Below are 21,762 nucleotides of genomic sequence, written 5' to 3' on the forward strand. Positions count from 1 at the left end.
GCCGTAAATTTCCTACATTTTTTAAGAGTTGGTAATGGTCTCTAATTTGCTATCATTTAGGTGAGCTTTACCATTATGCAATATACTGATATTGGTTAATGTAAAACATGTTTTCATTGATCTTGTTGGCAGAAGTGCTGCTGTACCTGGTACCAGGACCGCAGGTACCGTTTCTCTGTAGATTAGAAGCAAGTAGACATTGATTCATATTCTATTTGTTTCCCCTGTAATTTGTAATAACCTGAAATATTTTCCATGTTCATTTTTTCTTCAAACAGTAAATTCTAAAAATATAAGCAATCCCCAGTTCAGTTTTTGTCTCATTAGAAGGGTAAAAGTAATGACTCAGAAGGGTTAATGGCATTGATAAGTTGTGAAACTAATCCGATTTTTGATAACCAGTGAAACTGGTTCAGTTATGAACACAAATACATTTCAAAGTATCTGAAATCTACATGGTTAACAGCATTTGCATAGAGCTTTAAGTGCAACTAATTTAATTACACACAGATGGTGTGAAGTACAAATATTTTGGTACTGGTGCTATCCCAACATTTTAAGCATCTGACAGCATAATTGATTAACATTATTTAAACATTTCACATTCTGTGGGTCTAGCTTATCCCATTTTTTAAATGTAATTGCTTTTTACAGTGCACTTCAAAGATCTTATAGGGATAGAGCAGCCTCTTCATAGAGGAATATAACGACAACAATCCATCATCCTGATCACTTCTAGTTAAAGCAGGATACCTGGCTTTTTGGAACTCATAGCCACAGGGAAACATTCCTGTATGACTTAAAAAAAATGCTCAGCTTACACATGCATTTAATTGGTGAAGAGAGGAGTACCTCAGAATATCTGCTGTTGGCAGTTTAAGATGCAACACATAACAGCTTATTACAGCCTCTGCCAGTTATCAAAGCAACACGATGTTTGAGTGTTTTGCCAAAGGAGGAACAAATAAAAGCAAAATTAATGGATTTTTTGTGATATTGTTTTGTGGTGTAAAGACAACACAGACTCGGGGAAAACACATTGACGACGCTTTTCAATTTCACACTCCTACCCTTTGTAAAGAAAAATTATTCTACTCAGTGAAATAAGTAATTGCATTCAAAAGTATTTCCCTCGCATCCCAGAGAGCTGATAAGCAGGTGACCCTGATGGATCAGGGGAGATCAAGTCCACCTCTAAGGGCCTCTAATCCCTCTTGAGGCTTTTTACCATGGATGTATTACGGGGGATATGTGGGGGTTTAGAGTGATTGCTCCTGTTGATCTTTTGAAGGAAAATGTCTCCGGAGCCAACATATTTTATAGTGCTGAGGGTTTGTGTGGATGCTATGGGACTGTATGCAAAGTAGTATATTGTATTCAAGTGAACAGAAATTGATTTATAAAATGTTTTATTAAAAGTTAAAAAGAATTTAAAAGTGCTGTACAAAACAATGATAAAGAATCTAAAAATACAATGTGCCTAACTCATGACATTATTACTCAAAATCAGTGTCCCTTTGTCAAAAATTGGGAAATGCAGGAAAGGAAGCAGATAAGGATTGACTAAACAATAACTTTGTATTTGTAAAACAAATCAATGACAAACTTTATTACTGATGTAAAAAAGAACCCAACATAATAATTTTGACAACAGAGATGTGGTAAACTACAGAATAAATTCAAATGCAGTCGCTGCTTTCTTTCAAAAGTCATTTTTTGGATCTAGAAATATAATCACCTTAAACTTGATCAAAATGGGTTACAATGCAGTAAATGCACTATTTTAGTTATGTCTCAGAAAACTTGAGTTAAAAATGAGGAGAATGGATCCAAAAAGTCATTACAACTGACTGCTTGGCTCTGAATTTATTTCACCTAAGCTTAATCATATGTTTGTATAAAATAATTTTGCTCTTAGTTGCTTATTATAGGAATTGGGTCTTGTTGAATTAAATGACAAAATCTGCAGGCTATACTTATTCTGTGTTCTTCCAGTAGTAAACGATATGTGGAGTTTTAAAAATAAGTAAACAAGGGAATATGAAACACAGCTAAGGAAAAAAAAAATTAAATAAAAAAAAAAAACCTTGGAAGTCGACTATGAGAACACAAACACTAGCAATGAACAGTACCATTATGAATAGAACCCCATAAAACCAAATCATGGAATAATTTCTTGCCCATAAAATCCCTTTGGGCTCCATCTTCTAGCAGATGATGCCCATCTGTACCTTTTATTCTCGCCAAATGACCCCGTCGCTCTCAAACTGAATCCGAGTTTGTCACAGACGAGCTGGAGGAGAATGATTTCAACTAGTCACAGATTAATCTATTGTTCCTGTGTGCCAGCTAGTCCATCCAACACATATTTATCCATCAAGAAATTTCCTCCTAGATTGTCTGCCTGACTGAAAAGTTGGTGGTGTTTTTGTAGCTTTTGTTTTTCCTTGATATTGCAGGACGACTATCTTCATTTCCATTTCCTCTGAGTACCAGCGGCTGCCATCAGTGCGGCATGTTGTTAAAATAGTTTTATTCCTTGGGAAAATGTTCAGTGCCTGAAGAGAGGATTTCTTAACTCTTATGTTCAGAAACAGATTTTGGTGGATTGCTAAAATGGCAGGTGTTTTAAGACCTGTGGTGTAATAAAAGCTCAGAGAGCTGAAATGAAATGGTGTTGAAAAGAATTGATAGAAATGTTGCCACATTAGGTTCAGAACAACATTAGCTTTTAGTCCAGCTTCTTCTCATAAGATGTAGTTTGTTTATTACATATTTTTTAACATTATTTTGCCTCTTTGGATTTGTCTGATTTTGAATAAAAAGATTGCTTTTTACATATGCTCTTGCATTAAAAACACACAAATTGTGATAAGTCTCCATGCCACTTAAATAGGTAAGACATGATATTTTCTGTCTTGTAAAACAGTTTGCCTTGCAGTAATCCCCCTGTTACTTGACACTAACAATACTGCTGATGGATGACACCAGTTAGCGAAACACAATGGCTCACCAGACTGTTATCCGCTCAGAATAAAAGAGCTAAAATGCAGAAACAACCCTTGATATCCACTCAAGAATGTAAAATAAATAAATTTGTCACTACCATTTTTTGTCCAAGCAAACATCTCTTTAATGGAGATCTTTTGTTGTTGTATTTTGGCCACTTTATGGTTACACAACTGTGCTGGTGCATGCAGCACAAATAAAAAAGAGCAACATGTTCATTACATGCATCAGTGCTCACCAGACAAAATCAAACTGATGACTAGTTTCGTGTTCTTGCTTCTGTTTGCAGCCATGAAGGCATTCTGGTTTGATCGCCTCGAATAACAAGTTTCATTTTCAGTGTCTGTGAGGATGATGCATATTTTATAGGAACTGGTGGTCAGCTGCAAAGGTGACAATGCTGCAGTCTGATAGTTTTTTCAATTTTTCATGTGTACTTTTTGATTTAGAATCGGAACCATAGGAGAAATGCCTGTGCAAGCATATAGACCAAATGGACAAAGGGAAATATTTAAAAAATACAAATTACTTGTCATGGTTTTGTGCAGTGGGGAGACAGAAAATCTGGACCCCCTCGTGTCATCCTCTCCAGGCCCTGAATTGGTAGTTTGCAGACAATGCTAAATATATGCAAGCCCTGTCAGTCACACTTCAAATCAAATCCCCAAATCATCAGAAAGTGCATACAGACCCATTCAAAAAATTGGATTTTTGGAAAGTTTGTTAATTTCAGGAACTCAATTCACAAAGTGAAACACATTATATAGATTAATTATACAAATGAAATGTTTTCAAGCAATTATTTCAATTAATCAGGATGCTTTTATGTTTACAGCTAATAAAAACATGACATTTAAGACTGGAATATTACTCCAGACGAGATGAAATAAAAAATACATTTTTAGTATATAAATGTGGTCTTAAAGTATATTTAATACCTGCTTAAAGGTTATCTTCAAAAGGTACTTTAAATTGAAAGAACAACCCTCATCGGACTATAATTTTTTAAACACGACTTAAGTAAAAAATTTTATCCCTTGGCAGAATAAGGTTTACGGTAGTCTTTTAATTTATTTTTACCTAATGCAACACATTAGTTATTCATATCTGCTAGGCGTGTAAATAATTTTGCTCTTAACTGTAGCTTAAAGACCTTCGGTGCATCATTTCAAACGAAACAATCATGACGATCCATGATTCTGACTTTAACAGACAGCCTAACTCGGCTCCTCGCAGCCTGTCAGGTCCAGCGAGGCCACATCCTGATTCCCTCGAGACTCAGACTGCATCTAGTTTTATTGTCTCGTGTTTTAAACTCTATCAGGCGCCCTGGGAAAACAGGAGAGACAAGAATCCTCGAGGAGCAGTGGAGCTCACACATCCATAGCACTACACACTGGCTCCAAAGGAGGTGCATCAATCGATGCAGCTTGGTCCGCTTTCTTTCATGCTGGCTCCAGGGACATTATCTCTGTTTATTTCTCTGGTGTTAACTGTCTTTTGAATCAAGCAGGTCTGCCTACACGCAGCCACCTTTCAGAGCGCGACTCTGATGAGATTACTCGCTGTGGGATTTCAGCTGCTTGGATGCTTGTGATTTCCTGCGACTCTTTTGTAATTCTGACAATGACAACTGGCATATTTTTCCAGTTCTGGGTTAAAATAATTTAAACACTATGTTTGTGTGAAAGAGATTGTTATCAGTACAAGCCTGTGTCAACAAAATGATGACTGGCACAATGCAAATGATTCAATTTCGTGCATTATGCACACATTTATCTAAATTACAGCATCCAGTCTTCAGTGTACACCTCATTAGGCCTGAATTTCTGTGCGAAAAAGTCATAGTATTTGTTGATGGGAAAGAAAGTCAAAGAATTTTGGGTAATCCTCATACGTATTATTCTGATGCCAATCAAATTTGACAAACACACTTAAATAATAGCAAAAGAGAAACCCCAATTACTGGGGTTTCTAGTAATTGGGGTAGGGTAGAAAATGAGTAGAAAGTATTATATAAATTGATTCATTTATGCAATTCAGTTCAAAAACTCAACATTAATGACATGTACTTTCAATTCATAGTATTTCTTCAAAGAGTTTTAGATGGCTGTTGGCAGAAAAAGTTGGCAATAAAGATCTTTTGTAGCAGCCTGCATTGCAGCAGTTCTGAAGAAGCCTCTGACTAAAGAATATGTTGTGTAACAGTCTAATGAAGTGGATGCTCAGTCTTTATTAGGTTGTTTAGTCTTTTTGTCACTGGCTCTGATCCTGCTACCACAACCATTGTGGCAAAAGAGATCACACTCTCCTCAACAAATTTATAGAAGATCTGCAGCATCTTGCTGCAAACACTGAGGGAGCTGAGCTTCCTCAAGGAGTGCAGCCTGCTCTGTCCTTCCTTGTAATGGCTTCACTGTTTATTGCAATACCATACCAACTTTATTTATAAAGCACTTTAAAACAACCACAGCTGATACAAAGTTCTGAACATTAAAACAATAGCATAATGTCACCTGCACAAAGAAAGTGAAAATCCAATCTTTCTTGTCCTTGCTATGCTTTTGCAATTTCATGTCAATATTTGCAGCATTCTCACAAAAAATTATTTAACTATTTGTTATACACATTTTACAGTGATGGTCACAATATTTCTCTTGGCTTACTTTTCTGTCCTGATTAAAAGAAAAACAAGATTCCAAAGTTGACAAATTTTGATTTACCCAAAATAAAATATCTATATGTTTGTTTAAAAACAGCAGTACATTTATTTTGGGTAGTTATCAAATTTCTCCTAGGTTTGAATGCAGGCATGGTTGTTTTGTATTTCTGTGTTGCCCTTTGATGCACTGGTCTCGCACTGACCACTGAAGATATGAAAATAGTTTCGGCACATGCACTTCTGCTTGTATGTAATATTAATAGTCTAAACCACTATCCATGTAAGCATTCCCAGATTAACTGTTGTCATCAAATTTGGCAATTGATCTATTTTTTCAACTGACCAAAGTTATGCGTAATATCTAGGTTTTATTCCAGTAGATTGTGGCGCTTTAAAAGTAACAGAACATTTAAAAATCTACATCTCAATGGGACAACTTTTCCATAATGCAGCAAATGGCTCAATTATAAAAATGGATATAGGAACCCAGAGAACAGAGGTGATTTTAAATAGCACGCAGGGAACACATTATTAATTGGCTTGACTAATACAGGGTGTCGATTCTAATTATGTTTGTGTTTTTTCATGAAAATGGAACATTTAACAAACTGGAGTTCTATTCGCTCTCTTTCTAAAGAGTATAGCTATTTTTATTGCAGTAAGTATAGGAATATGATGTGGTAGGTGCCTTTAATGCTGCAGGAACAACTGCAAAAGCCATCCCATTTTATTCTTCACTGCCTAGATGGGCTTTTGTATGTAAATGTATTGTCAGGGTGTGCTGTTTCTGCATGCATAAGGTCAGTTTTATTGTTAATGTTACTACAGAGTAGTTTGCTGGTGACCATTTACTAGAAATACTGTTCTAAGTTTGATAACGTGAGATTTAATGTATATGCTCAGTTACAAGGCTAATCTCTTAGTGGTGCATGCTTAAAACAATGTGATTCCTTTTATGTTTTATTGCACAAGTGAAAGATTAATCAAAATACAAATCACCATAGGTGCAAATAAAGCAATTTGACTTATTCTACCGCTAAGTAAGCAGGTAGGTGGGTACGTATAGATGACAAACATCAGACTAAGCAGACTTTGGCTAAATCAGTCTCATCTGTGTTGTATGACATTGCTTTCATATAAAGAGAGTATCCAACCCTCAGGTAATTACTGGATTATTCACACCCTGTTCATAACTGCTTCTTTCATTTTTTAAACAGCTCTAGAGTACTCATGATTGAAAGGTCATCCTCTTGTGCTTCTTAACACAGATGATTTCCAAAGCTTAAAATGATTGAAAAGGGAAATTTTAACATCAGTGGTGATGAAGCTTTTTACCTAAGTATGACTCTTTTCATTAGTTAAGTCATTTATTAATTTTCTTTTACTGTATGCACATATATGCTCTCTTGAGCTGTGAATAAAGTAACCAGGAACATAAAATAAAGATGATAGGAATGACTGGCAATTTCAGTTTATTTTTTCTTAAATGTAATGAACTTTAATGAAGCAGAGTATATTATTTATTTCATGTTCAAAAAAGGGCTTGTGGCTCCATTAGCAACCATTGTCATTTATAATGCATTTTAAGCTTTTCATTATACAAAAAAAAAAAACTTTATGTAATGAAATCAGTGATTTTCTCCAGTCAAACTTTACTGTATGTGCAGGAAAATGACACATTTGTTTAAATGCAAACAAATATGTCTCAGATTTGTTTGCATTTGCATTTCCTTGCAAATATGACACACTTGTATGGCTTTCCATGCAAACACTTTAAAGCACTACACCGTTTAGTCTGTTTTGCTTTCAATTCAACACTATTCAGATCAACAGTCAGCTCACTCAATCTGCTGTGAATATTTATGCTGCTTGCTTAGAGATGAGCTATAATCTTGGAGTGGAAATGTTGTGCTTTTTTGATGAGATAATAATGACTCTCCATGGTGCAGACAACCTAGACCATGATGAATCATTCAAAACCGATCCACATATAACTTGACCTGTACAATAATGTGTGTGTGTGTGTGTGTGTGTACAGCATAACTTGTACAATTCAATTTCAAAACACATTTATTAGAGATAAACTATAAAAAACAAAAAAGGGTGCTCTAGAAATTACTGTTTCATTAAGGCATCCTTTAATGCATATATCATAATGCAGTCAGTCTTCTTTGGTATGAGACAGACTATAAAGATCCCACACTGCCTGGCAACATTCAGCTTTTGGTAAATACCTGTGTGAGCAGAATTGTCATAGTGCTGTCAATCAAGCTTGTGTGTGTGCTAATTAAATGGTGTTACCATTACAGGAAAACTATTCATCTGTTGTCATATGAATCATGTTAAGCAGCTTAATGACTGTTGGAGCTGCTTGTGACCTAGAGGTTGTACAGTAATTTAGATGCCAAAAAAAATAAAAATCAATGAATGCCTGAAATCTTTTGCAGAATGAAATGATAAGAAGCTACTAATGAGTCTAAAAGTATACAAGTTTGCTTTTGCCACTGTACTCATCATTTTGACATGCTTGTGAGTTTTTAAAAAAATGAGAATACAATGTAACACACAGTTTACTTCTGAGAGCTGTTGACATTTTGCTTTAGAGTAACAGTCAAAATGTCAGTTTTTATCAGCATTTAACATTAGGCGTGACTTGTCACACCAATAAACTCAAATAAGCATCCAAGTTTACAGGATGGACAATATACACAAATATGAAAGCAGCATCATAATGTTCCTAATAATAATGCTTGATAATTGTGCACACAACTTCAGATAATAACCCAGTGAATTTTTGTCAAAAGAAAAGAAAAACCCCCCCAACAATTTTGCAGTCCCACACTTCAGTCCAGACCTTAGGAGAACACAAAATAGTGTGACATGTAGAACAAAACCAGCATATTTCAGTAATCCCTGCAGCTCCTTCAGTGTCTTTCAGCCTGGAAATCTCCTTAATCTGTTTTATGCACTGTTGAGCGATTGAAGCATGAGACTGAAGATTAAATATGCCTTTTAGCATTTGTTTCCCATTTCAACCTAACTTTTAAGCTTTTTGTTAATTTAGTGATCTTCTTTTGATTTTCTGTGAAGTATTTTGAATCAGCTTTTGCATGGATGGGGCTTTAGAAATTAACTTGTCTCTGACTTGCCTTTTCATTAATTGTGGGAAGAAATCCCCAACTGAGGCCGCTGTTCCAAATTTTGTTCTGTATATTGGTAACTGAATCCATTGTGCAATGGTTTATACGAAACACTTTTTTATATCCTTCCACTGTTAATGAGGTCCTTATGATCTATTGTCACCTGTCTGCAAACTATGGCTTAAGCTGAAAGATGAAAATGAGGAAATGTCAAGAAAAATCCTACTTGGGCTGCAGGAATTTATTTCAGGTTAATCAGATGCACTAAAATGGATGACAGTTGTGAGCTCACTCATGCACCCCGATTACTGGACCTTTTGAATGTTTTATGATTTTTTTCTTTAAATAAAATTGTAGGTTTTTCATTAATTGGACAGGATAAATTCCACATAAGTGCAAACATTTAACAAAATGTCCCCATTTTTACATCACAGAAACCATGCATTTGTACAGAAGCGTGTCCACTTTTGAACAACAGTGAATATCTGATGTATTGTCTGTGTCGTATTGCTACATGTTTGCAATGCTTAGGTTTTTTCATGTCAAATTCCTAGTTGTCTGTGTAGTGGATAGGCATATTTACAGCTTTGCTTTGCTTCTACTTTTAGCCCAGATGGATTTTCTCTTCTTTGTGACCATAAATAAATGTCCAAATCATATCTGCCTCTACATGAGCAGAATTTGACCGACAAGCGGGGTAATAATCTTTTCAGCTGGGAGGGATTACTGTTGCAATAAAATGCAAATAGCAGATGCAACCCATATGCCTACATTATGATTGCAGGTGCACAGGTTTTCCAGTTGCCTGTTCAGAGGTGCAAATCAGAGATCAGGCCTGGTCATAAGGCTGCCGTATCCACGTGCTGGAGGAATATTTGATGTCTTCGTGGAGATGAACAGTTGGAAACGTTGGCAGCGATTGTCCCTTTTTTATTAATTCAGCATCTGGATGCAATTTTTCGTTCAACCTGTAACGTGAAGAAGAATGCCATGATAAACTCGGAGAATTAGTTTGTTTGCTTTTCCACAATCATCATCCAGAGGTAATTATATTAAATGGAGTGGACTAATGGGAGGTGTAAATAATTGAGCAGTCATCTACAGTTTATCTTTTTAACAGCTTGGTTGTGTTAATCACTATGCTTCTTCCATTATTTACACACAAAGTGACAGGTTTTGGCAATTAACCTGGAGCACTCCATGCGTCGAAGTGAGTTGTCACATCTCCTCTTTTAATGTATTCATTTGATCCAACCCACTGCTCCTGCTCTCGACTGTGAGTAATTTTCTGAAGTTCTGTTCTGAGTGAGGTAAAAAAAAAATTACGCTTTTTGTGCAGACTTTAATTACAATATGAGGTTTTAGTTCAAATATGTTTTTCTTGTTTAATTGTGGCCGGGCTTTCATATCATAATAGCTCTCTGGACTTTAACAAAAGCATGAATCATTATCTTTACTCTTTGGAAGTGTCCTCACTTATAAGAAAACCTAGACTAAAAATATTGCACCTGGAAGAATAATTTTGCACATCATCAATTTTTTTTCCAAGTTGAGAGATTCAATTACAGTTTACCCCAGGACATGAAAGAGTGTCCTTCTACTGCAACAAAGAATTTTGCTGCCATAAGCGCTATGCTTGATCAGCATTAGCAACAGATGAGTGTGAGTACGCACTGCAACTGCAGCGAAGCAAATATTTTTGGGAAATGGCATTGATTGAAGTAAAGGGCGACAAAAGTTACTTTCTTATGACTATTTTTGTCCAAATGTTTGAGAAATTTGAAAAGTCGAGTGAGTAATTGCAGCTATGTTTTGTCTCGACAGCAATCTGATACAATACATGTTTGATTTTGCTTCTCATCTAAAGGAGTGATCTTCTCACAGCTCTACCCAACAACACTGTCAAGAATAGGGATAGAAATGTCAACTAAGAGCCAGTCTGTCTAATAATCCTGTCACAATTTAGTGATGATCTGTCTGTTTCCAGAAGGATGGAAGGCCATGTGAGCAAACAAGAATGTTTTTTTTAAAGTTAACAAATTTTAGAGTGACAGCCAGGAACCACAGATTGTAGTGCCATTAACAAAATGCAATTAAAAATCAAAACAGAAGTTGCTCAAGGAAAGACGAGTTGTGTTCAAGTCCAGGCAATTATGAAATATTAATGGGTCCAGAGATGACGGATGAGTTTGAGAATCTTACTCAAGTTGTACTTGAGTTGTAAAATTAAGACTTCAGACTTTAGACGTGTGCCCTGTAAAAGAAATGTAAAAATGTAGAAACTTAATACATTTGGCAGTCACTGTAAGCACTTGATACTTAGACATACTGCCAAACATGCTGCTTTTCTGTCGTATGTTTGGTAGTTTAGGTTTGCATACTTGGATGTAGAAATAGTTTTCAGGCAATGTACAGTGCACCCAAAGATCTGTCAACCAACCTGGGCCTGTGTAAGAAAGCTACCATCAAAAATATATTTTTTTAATAAAAAGTTACATACTGCCAGATTATCTATGCATCAATCTATTCAGGGTTTCTAAAGTTAGTTTATAACACAACACCTTTACAGTTCATGTTAACTTTGTGTCCTTCAGTTTTTATAGACGCACTCCAGTTATGACTTGCTTGGATTCTTTTTACATGTTTGTTAGGGAAGTGTTGGATTTTTAAAGCCTTCTACTTGAAATAACATGGCCTTGTGGTTTATTGTAACAGATGAATGTGCAGCTTACTCTCTATTATCAGGATGGAGATAATTCTGGGTTTCTCAGAAAACCTACAAGAACTGATTGACATGGAAATGTCATTTGAAATAAGACTTCCTTCAAAATCTAACTTGCTGAAGGGGTTCATAGTCTGGCATTTCAGAAATTAGCTGACCTTCTTAACAGATGCTAAAAATCACAAAATATATCTGGTATTGTATCTGTAAAGGGTTTCAAATTTTTTCCTAGGCAGACATGAGCTTTCATGCTTGGTCCCTGAAAAGGACAGTTTTTATCCAATATGCTGCTAAACATGTTGTAATCGGATGTTGGCATGTACTCTTCAAATATATATATAGTGCAATTACTCATGTACGTTTAATTTACTTCTCAATCTACTATATGTGCTACAACTTCAGCTGAGGACACAGAGGTGTATACATGCTGAAAATAACTTTAAAGCTAATTTTTTTTTTCTGATAAGTTTGTGGTGAAAGCTGTAGAATTGTTATAAATAATTAAAGTTCAATTTCCCCAGTTCACCTTTCCTGATAACACTGATGATGGGTAATTTACCTGCTGGTTGCCTGAAAACAAATGCTGATTGTTTCTTTGGTAGTTAACTCTTAATAAAATTGTGCAGAGCTATATAATAAACCCTACATCAGAGCTTGTAAAAGGAACTACATGAAATAATTTGAGCTGTAGTGCCCAGAATGCTGTCTCAAAACATAGAGAAGCTAATTGAACAGTGTGTTTTGTGTCAGGGGTCTGAATCCAGTACATTTGGGGTTATAAACACCATTATCAAACTGAACTTGTAGTTCTTGTACAGCATTCCTCATTTCTATGCTCTGCCTGCACATCTCATGACTGATGTGGACTGATTGCTGGAGCGAATCAAACAGATGGAGAGGGAAAGAAAGCAGCAGATGGAATGGAAAAGGAAAAAAAAGAGAAGAAAACAGCAACTTTGCAACAAATGGTCTTTCAACCTAACTTACAAAGACCTGTACAGATTCATGTGGTAAAAACATGTATGATTTCTATCTACTTCATCCAGATGGTTGCTCAACAACAGCTTTCTCAAACAAGCAACTTAAGCTGCAGCTCTGAAAGAGTGATCACGGCTCACATGGTATATCTCACACCTGTGTTTGCAACACATCAGCTATTAGCAATGGCTTCATAAAAATTTACTGACAAGAAAGGAAAGGTGTTGGCAGACTGATAAGGTTAATAAAACTGCAGTAGTAATAAGCTGTCTTAATGAGATGGATGGACTATCGAGTAAACGAGTTGAGATGGCTACTGCCTTACATTTGGGCACACTACATTTCAAAATGTAGAAATTTCAAGACATGTTACTCACCGGGTTTAAGAAATTAGAGACAAATATTTGCAGAAACCCAAGTTGTCATTAAGTTTAAGAAAACATTGAAAATTAGAGAGTAAAACTTGCTTAACAGGAGTATCATTGCTCATGGTCTTGTGTGATTTAAAATTTAAATCACAAAGTCCTTCTGTCATTCAGACTAAAAATATATTATGAATGTCAGAGATTAAGTCAAAGTAGATTTTCAACCTCATTTTCAAATCATAGAGATTCGTTTTTTTCTCCATAGATCAATGACTAATTATGCCGTGGCACACTTGATAAGTAATACCCAAAGATCACATACCACATGTTTATAAATTATTACTAGAAGCATTAAGCATTTCCATTATAATTTTACACATTCTTTTTCAATTTTGACTGGAGACATCTTTTTAGGACCAAAAAATTGGCCACCTATTTAGTGACATGTGGGTGGCCATAATGTTACTGCTAATAATGTATGTTATTTGTAGCTAACAAGCACAAATAAAGCCTTGTCCAATATGATTTGTGCACAGCTGTCAATTTCTAAAAGAAAAAAAAAAACATTAATTGCATCGCCAGTATTATTTTGACAACTATCCAAATCCAATCTGAAGGAAATGTGAAAGTGTACAGCCAAATGTCTTCACTGAATCTGTTCCAGATTAAAAATAGCAAATGAAGCTTTGGCATAATACAGTTATGCTTCGAGGCAGTGTTGGAATGTATATCCTTGGGAAATCCTACTCTGAGATGAGAAAATAGTGATTGGTTGGGGACTAATTATAACTGTGAATAAATACGCAGAAGGAAAAGAGAGGCTAAGCACATTGTATTGCAGGAAGGAGGCATCTAGTGCATTGGTGCGGCTGACTGATGTGCCTAATTGCACTTGTTCTGGGGTGCAGCTTGGAGGTATAAGCCTCTCTTGGCTGATAGAGTGACATTAGCATTCATTTCAAGATGCCTCTGACCACCTGGTGAGTGTATGTCTAATATTCAGTTTCATCCTCATGATAACTGAGCAAAATCTAATGAAGACGCCTTTGTTGTGAACTGAATTGTGGCACACATGTATGACTGATGCTTTCAGTTTGAGGAGTATACACTTTTTAAGAAAATCACATACTGATGTAACTTTTACATTTGAATCTACACATGAACTTTGCAGCTTTTTATATGTTAATATGGAACACTTCATATTATTCCTGATTTATGTTTTGTAGGCAGCGGGATATTCTGCTCTAAATCTAGAATCAAAACTCTTATGCCAGATGAACACAATTTTATGCAGTTCATGTCTGTGGCTTTTGCTCTGACACAGGGATGAAATAGATAGTTTAGTTATTTTAAGTGTGGTGTCTGATAAGAGATTATGGCAAGAGGGCATGCTGCAAAAAATTAACTGAAGCATTCTCAATTAAATCCAACAGAAAACAATTGTCCACTTACCAAGCAGCCAGACTGATAGATTAATTACACAATTCTGTGAAGTTAAAACAACAAATCTCAAATTATTCTGGTGTTAAATGCAAACTGTATTTACTTTTTTACTTTACTGTCATCAGGTTTGCATTAGATAGTTAGCAATGGTATCTTACCTTCAACTTTAGAGTTGGTATTGTGTTCTCAGGCCTGCAAACTGCAATTCTTATCATTCAGTTTTAGTTTTATTAGACTACTAGTCAGTGAATGTTTTGCCAAGTGGAATATGTAGCATTTAGTGTTATAGTTGATTCCTATGAGTATTTTATTTTATTTTTTTTTCAAACCCATGTCATTGCACTTTCTTACCAGCTTTGGGAAAGTAATACAAAATTTGCTTAAAATGTCTCTTGTCATTCAGGCATTTACCGTATAGAGATGATTTCAGTAATCCTGACTGACATGAAATAGGAAATCCAATCCAACTTTCCAATGTCAGGCAGAATGAAAAATGATTGTCAATTCTTTTTTTCTTGAACACAGAGAGAGAAAACTTTTCAGTTGCAGCAGATAAAAAGCTGACGTACACATTCAGGTTCTATTTATGTTTGAAACTTTTAGGAACACCAAGAAACTAGTAACGGTTTCCTCAGTATTTTACATAGTTCTACTACACATGTCTTTTTATGTGAGGACCATTTTCTCTACAAGGGTTTTAAATGATTTAATGCATAATATTTCTCATTAGTCTTTCCCCCCCCTCTTTTTTGGAGAGCTGATTTTAGTTTATAATACTGTATTTTCATTTCTCTGCAGCTTGTTTTACTGTCCTTAAATTTCTGTTTCATCAGCCGAACAAATCTTAAAATCCTTATGACTTTGCACAGTTGGATGAAGCTCGTTTATTTCCCTGTGGAGCTGCTGTGATTTATCTTCATGTCTCTGATTCCTTGGTGAACCTTGGTGTGATGCTGTTGTGAGAATGCTCTCTCTGTCTAACCTTCTGCCTCACACAGATATGTGCTTTGAAAGTGATATCCTCAAAGCTAATCCCAGCCATTTGTCACAAGCGGGTGTTTCAGAGCTGATGGTAATGATCAGTTTTTAAACTACTGTTTGTGTATTAACTGTTTGATGAAAGGATCTGTTTTCACGCTTAACCTTGACAACAAATCAAGGTTTTTGTGAGGATTTTTTTCAATGTCCTGTAGAAAAATGTATTCTACTCTAGTCAGACATGGGTTAATACCTGGAGACGATGTACTTCGTGCCAAGATTAAATCAATGATGTGAAAGATGAAGGCATTTCTGCAAGATATGTATGTACAACATGTGACAGATCTTTACTAATAAATGACACAGGATATCTGCAGCAGATAAAAAATACCTTCAAAGAGATTTGGCCTGCTTTAAGAAAAAAAAAAGCGAACTAGGAGGAGAAAAATGGAGGTTGTGGTTGAATCTTAAGTCGTAAGAACTTGTAAAACAATTTACGAGCAAAACCAAAGTTACTCCTTCCCTCTGTCTTGGTGTAAATGAACAATACATTTTTAGTTAATTGCTTCATTTAACCTTAATTTATAAAGTCCTTGTGTTTAGAGAAAAGAGAATTTTAGAGTCAAAAAGTTTAACTTTCCCAGAATAGCATCATGTTAAAACCGTGAACTGGAACGATTATTTTGTGGTTGCATAAGCTAAAATTCAACCAGGCAAACAGCTCTAAATAATTTGACAGACTTGAGAAAAGCTACTCTCATTCATGAGCCGCTCAGCGTGCACTGATGTTATCTTTTCGCCTGACTGTCATTTTGTGTAGGTTTTAATTGGAATCTCCCTCCTCCCCCTTTTGCTTTGATGGTTATATCTGTTACAACATTTCACATTTCATTTTAAACTTTTCAGTTTCAACAGACAGTTATTTCATCATGCATTGTGTTTGCTGGCTGCAACCCAAACTTTTTTTTTTTTTTTTTTTCACCATCAGTGTATCTGTAAATACGGAGGACTTCAAAGCTGCTGCCACCCCCCAGGGTGCCTCTGCACATTTACTTTGATTGTGTGTCGATGTGCACTTGTGCAAAACTGTTTGTTTCTGCAGAGGTTGGATTTGTGTTAATGAAGGGCCACAAATGACAGGAAGGCGTTTTCCTTCATGATGTCACAATATGCTAAAAACAATCGATTTATCAGCACTTAATGAGTCTGCATGACTCAGCTCAGTATTTATATTTCATGAGAGTGAGAGCAAATTGTGCCAATTAGAGGCTCAACTTACTAGAGATAAGAAAAAGGATCTCTTTCTGTATATGAAAAAACACCATTTGACATAACGTATTTTCCGCACTACAAGGCGCACCGGATTATAAGGCACACCTTCCTTGTAAAACTTTTTACTATTTTTAAACTTTTTTCATATATACCGCATTATATGGCGCATAGAATAGACGCTACAGTTAGGGTTGCCAACCGTACCGTACAAATGTGGATGTGTATAATAAAGAAGTGGTTCCCGCGTACTTTATATAGTAGGCTGCCCCAGTCATTGTTTCACTCACGGTGTTGCAATATTGTGCCCAACTACTTTCTGGGTAACATAAGACCAACCGACACGCTGCCGCCGCAGACTGTCTCTCTTCCGGACTCAATTTCTCTTTTGGACTCAATTTCAGCTGCTGAATCTCTCTGAAGCTAGAACTCGTCGGCTGAAAAACTTATATAATCTGCATGTCTGCATACATAGTCATATATACATTTCTGCATATAGAAAAACATAAATATATATATATATAAACATGTACCCAATATATATTATTCAGAATTAATCATTTATTTGTGCCATTATTAATCATTATTTTATTGTGTTTGTATAGTTATATAAGTATGTATTGTATGTTTTTTTTTTGTTTGTTTTAATAGCGGATGGCAAGCAACTTAATGGTGTGCATTACCGCCACCTACTGGTATGGAGTGTGGATCAGGACGCACTAGACCTGTTGTGGCTCAGTATTGGTCCATACATAAGGCGCATCGGATTATAAGGCGCACTGTCGGCTTTTGAGGAAATGGAAGGTTTTTAGGTGCGCCTTATAGTGCGGAAAATACGGTAATTATGACATCATTTTGTCTTTTACCTCATGATTTTTAAATATATTCGTCAGGAAAGCAGAAATTTCTATATATATAAAAACGGTGCAACTCCTTAAGCGTGTGAATGTGTGTGTGTGAATGACTGAATGTAGTAAAATATCTTCAATTACTCAATAAGAAATTACTTTATTTAAGTAGTGTTTTTACAAAAAACTGTTACAGGAACCTATTGAGGTTAATAAGAGGAGTTCATCTGGAAATTACATTTAAAGGATGTCTTTTCTTTGTATTTGGATACAAGTTGCAACTTATATCCAAATACAAAGAGAAGACATGAAACAGTTGACAAGTCAAATCAGTATTTTATACTCCCAACAGAGTTTAGCATTAACCAACCATCCATTCATCCATCCATCCACCCACCATTATCTACCACCTAATCTGTGGTTTGGTTGCAGTGAACTCATGATCATAGATTAGGTTAGGAATGCAGCTTGACCTTTTGACTCTGCTCTCTCTTCACCATATCAGACTGGTACAGCATTTGCATCACTGCAGACACCACACCACTCTGCCTTCCTCTGCTTCATTTATCTCTCAATAGTGAACAGGACACCGAAATACTTTCGCTCCTTCACTTGGGGCTGTACCTTTCCCCTGACCTGGAGAGGGCATTCTAGCCTTTTCTGTCTCAAAATTGTGATCTTGGATTTGGAAGTGCTGATTCTTATGCCAGCTGCTTCACACTCTGCTGCAAACGATTTGATGATGCAAACAGAACCACATCATCTACAAAAAACAGAGCCCTAATCCTGAGGGCACCCAAACGGATCCCCTTAATTTCTGTCTGTAATTATAAAGAAACCCAACAGTTGGTAAGAAAATAAAATTGATCTTTTATAATTTAATGGAGTACATGTGGGTCTCATTTTATTTTACCGTATTTTCCGCACTATTAGGCACACCGGATTATAAAACGCATAGAATAGATGCTACAGTAGAGGCTGGAGTTTACGTTATGCATCCACTAGATGGAGCTGCACTAAAGTGAATGTCAACAAAACAGTTTGACTCCAGTCGAGTCTGGCTCAGTGGGCTCAGTCGGCGAGGAGAGCCTTCCGGGGCGTGGCCGGACGATGGTCACCCTTCTCTGTTCGCGCTCAGCATGTTCGTGGAGAACGTGGTGCTAAATGACCTGCAGGTGACCTGATTCTAGACGGTCGGCAGGTAGATAGGTCAGTCAAACTTTATTTATAGATTACAAACCAGCGTTCTGACAATTATCCCAGCATGCACCGCGTGCTTCTTCTTCTACGGGCGAAAATGAAGTCGGCGGTAGCTTACCGTAGTTGCTTGACCTGTTGTGGCTCAATATTGGTCCATATATAAGATGCACCGGATTATAAGGTGCACTGTCGGCTTTTGAGAAAATTGAAGGTTTTTATGTGTGCCTTATAGTGCGGAAAATACGGTACTTAATCTGACAGAAAGATCTCCTGTTTGAACAGGCAACTTAGTTTATTGTTTATTTGAACCATATAATTTCTATTCATCTTAAAATTGAGTAAATCCTATATATTAAAAATCATGCCCAGAAGCTATAATGGCGCATTCACTATTGCTTGAAAAAAAGAGGCTTTAAATTCAACCATTGACTGTAAAAACTATGTAAATACCACAGTGTTCTCGTATCTCCCCCCACAGAGAAGAAGCTAAGATCTCATTTATGGGTGCAGCCATAACACATTTTATTTACAGTTTGTTAATTCAACTTAATGAATTGTGGGGATTTTTAGGGGGGATTAATATTAATGTGTCACGATTTGTAAACAGCAGCTCCTCTTAATTAACAAGGTAAATAAACAGACGCAAAAGCAGTTTATGAAAATAATATAAATATTTCGTATCTGTTAATGCTTTTGTGCATTTAGCGAGTAGTTATCAGTAAATAGGTAAATAATAGGTGCCTAAAGACAGTTTGTGATTAAATAAACATCATTAATCTAACTTAAATGTTTGTTGCCCTATATGTGCAAATCTGTCTAAATACATAGATGCAATGTTGAATGAGGATGATTTTACCTCAGGCTTTTTAAACACAAACTCTCAGTTCACATTGACAACTTAAAGACTGTATTGAAAGTTAGAAATAATGTGAAAAAGTGCTAAACTTAATGACCACCAAGGAATACCATTTACCACTTGGAGTAGTGGCAAATGGTGTTCAGTTGCAATATCTATTTATATGTGATTGTGTGTCTTGGATAATTGTGAAATCACCTTAAAGATAATATTAGAGAAAAGATTTCCCTAACAGATGCCTATAATATGCGCATAGCTTGATATTTTAAGGGTGCATTCACACTAACCCTATTTGGTCCACTTTATTCCACTTTAACTCTGGTCTACAAAGTGTAGTTCGTTTGAAGAGGTGTGAATCCTTAGTCAAACTGATTTGGACCAAAGAAGCATACTCTGGTCTGTTTTTATACATTACATGACGAAGCAAGTTGCGCCCATATGTTGTTTAGAGGTTTTCATGTTTTTTACAGTGGTTCTTGTTCCAGCGCCATCAGAGGCAAGGGGTGAGGAGACGGGTTTCGGTTCATTTGACACAGTGCAGTGTGAAAGCAAAGTGCACCAGCTGAAAATGCAACAAATGTTGCAACTTTGATTGCAAATTCAATCAACTGTACTGGACTAATTCTTATGAAAGGACCATAAAAGTTGGCATGGCTTACATGGTGGCTGACCTAGACCAAATGTAGCATGTGGGAATGTGTGGTGGGTGTTGGATATGTGGAAAAGAGGACAATGAATCTTTTAAAGAGAGGGATATTAGAGTCTCTGTTGAGGTTCGGTGCTTGAGAAAGAGAAGGTTAATCTGGGTGACTGATGTCAGGCCAAACAATGGAGAGTAAGTTAGCAGGAAGAGCCCTGTGATAAGCACCAGTAATTAAATGAAATTACTAGCTGAAGCTGAATTTCATGCTGTTTTTAAATACTAATATTGTGCAATTACTTTCTTTGTTACCACAATTTAAAGGATGTTTCTCTGCTGCGCAAATGTTCTTTTCTTAGAGATGTGTTCAAAATCTGTCCTCTGATGCTCCCTAATGAAAGAACTTGGTCTTTCTTGTCCTTACAGAATTACCCTCCAGGTTAACATGGTCTAGTCACTGTTTCCCAGACCAGCAGATATGGAAGAGAGGTGGTTATTATGTTTTTCCCTGAGTGGGGCAGACGTGAGTAAAGAAATGAAATGAGATAGCAAAGTGTGGAAACAACAGAATTTGGGTCTTTGACCCCAGAAGGTGTCACCACTTGAGAAAGAAGAGGTTTTACAATAAGGGTCCAAAGTTCAGGTTAGAAATTATGTTTACCTTGCACAAATTATCCTCAGCTATGATTTTACAACAATGCAGTGCATATAATAAAATCTCTAAATGCTGATATTAGAACTTTTAGGCACAGGGGAATAGAGGCAAACATTGATTTTCATGGGCTTCTATTGTTGCCTTGAAATAAATCTTCAGGCTTCTTATTCTTCTGATTCTTATATAAATCAGAGATATAGGTGTTTTTAGTAATTTTTTCCCTTCTTGAAACTCAACTTTTTAACCCCCATTTTAATTCATTTAACTGTTTTCCTTTCCAAAACTAACTCAACTCATCTTGTCAGAAAGTACATCATCTTGTTTTGGAAGCATTTCAGATGGGAAAGATGCATTTGGAAGAGTCTGAGACATTATGCATATTAGGTTTATCAAATCCAAAAAGCTTTAATTGTTGCTTTAGACAATCAATGATGCCAGATGTAGAAGCAGATGGTGCCCTTCGCTATGTTCTTTTACCAAATGCTTCTTATTACTGTAACTAATAATCTTTGAACATTTCATAATTAACATCACCATTAGACTTGATTGTCTTCATTGCTCTAAAATCTGAAAAGATTTCATGGCAAGTGTATTGCAATACTAGCCGTCTCCAGTTTGCAGCCTTTGCTCTGCAGTACTGAAAAATAAATCGCCTATATCAATGCATCTGTTGATGGCGAAGCCCTCTACATTTCTGAACTTTAACATTTCCTGATGTGTTGCAGTTTTCTAGAAAAATACAATAATAATGCAACATGCTCTTCACGGCAATTTTCGCTAGTCAGAAAGTCAGACTCACAATCCTAGACTGCTGCCGCCTTTACAGTCTGACGAAAGCACACTCAGGAGACAAAACAGAGATCCATTAAATACTTGATGCAGCCATTAATATAGTCTGCACTCTCTGCAGATTTGATATCTGCTTGTGGACTCATAAAGCCAGTGACCCAGATGGCTACAGGGTTGTGGGGAGTGTGCAGTAATTTTTGTGTGAATG

At 36.2% G+C, this 21,762-nt stretch overlaps 1 protein-coding gene across 1 annotated transcript in view; it reads left to right on the plus strand.

Annotated features, from left to right (window-relative positions):
• tspan4a (tetraspanin 4a) overlaps nucleotides 1-21,762 on the plus strand; it is a 163,259-nt gene that overhangs the window by 12,012 nt on the left and 129,485 nt on the right. The window lies entirely within an intron of this gene.

Source organism: Poecilia reticulata, chromosome 3 (assembly GCF_904066995.2).
Source record: "Poecilia reticulata chromosome 3, P_reticulata-male-v2, whole genome shotgun sequence".
NCBI classification, from domain to species: Eukaryota; Metazoa; Chordata; class Actinopteri; order Cyprinodontiformes; family Poeciliidae; genus Poecilia; species Poecilia reticulata.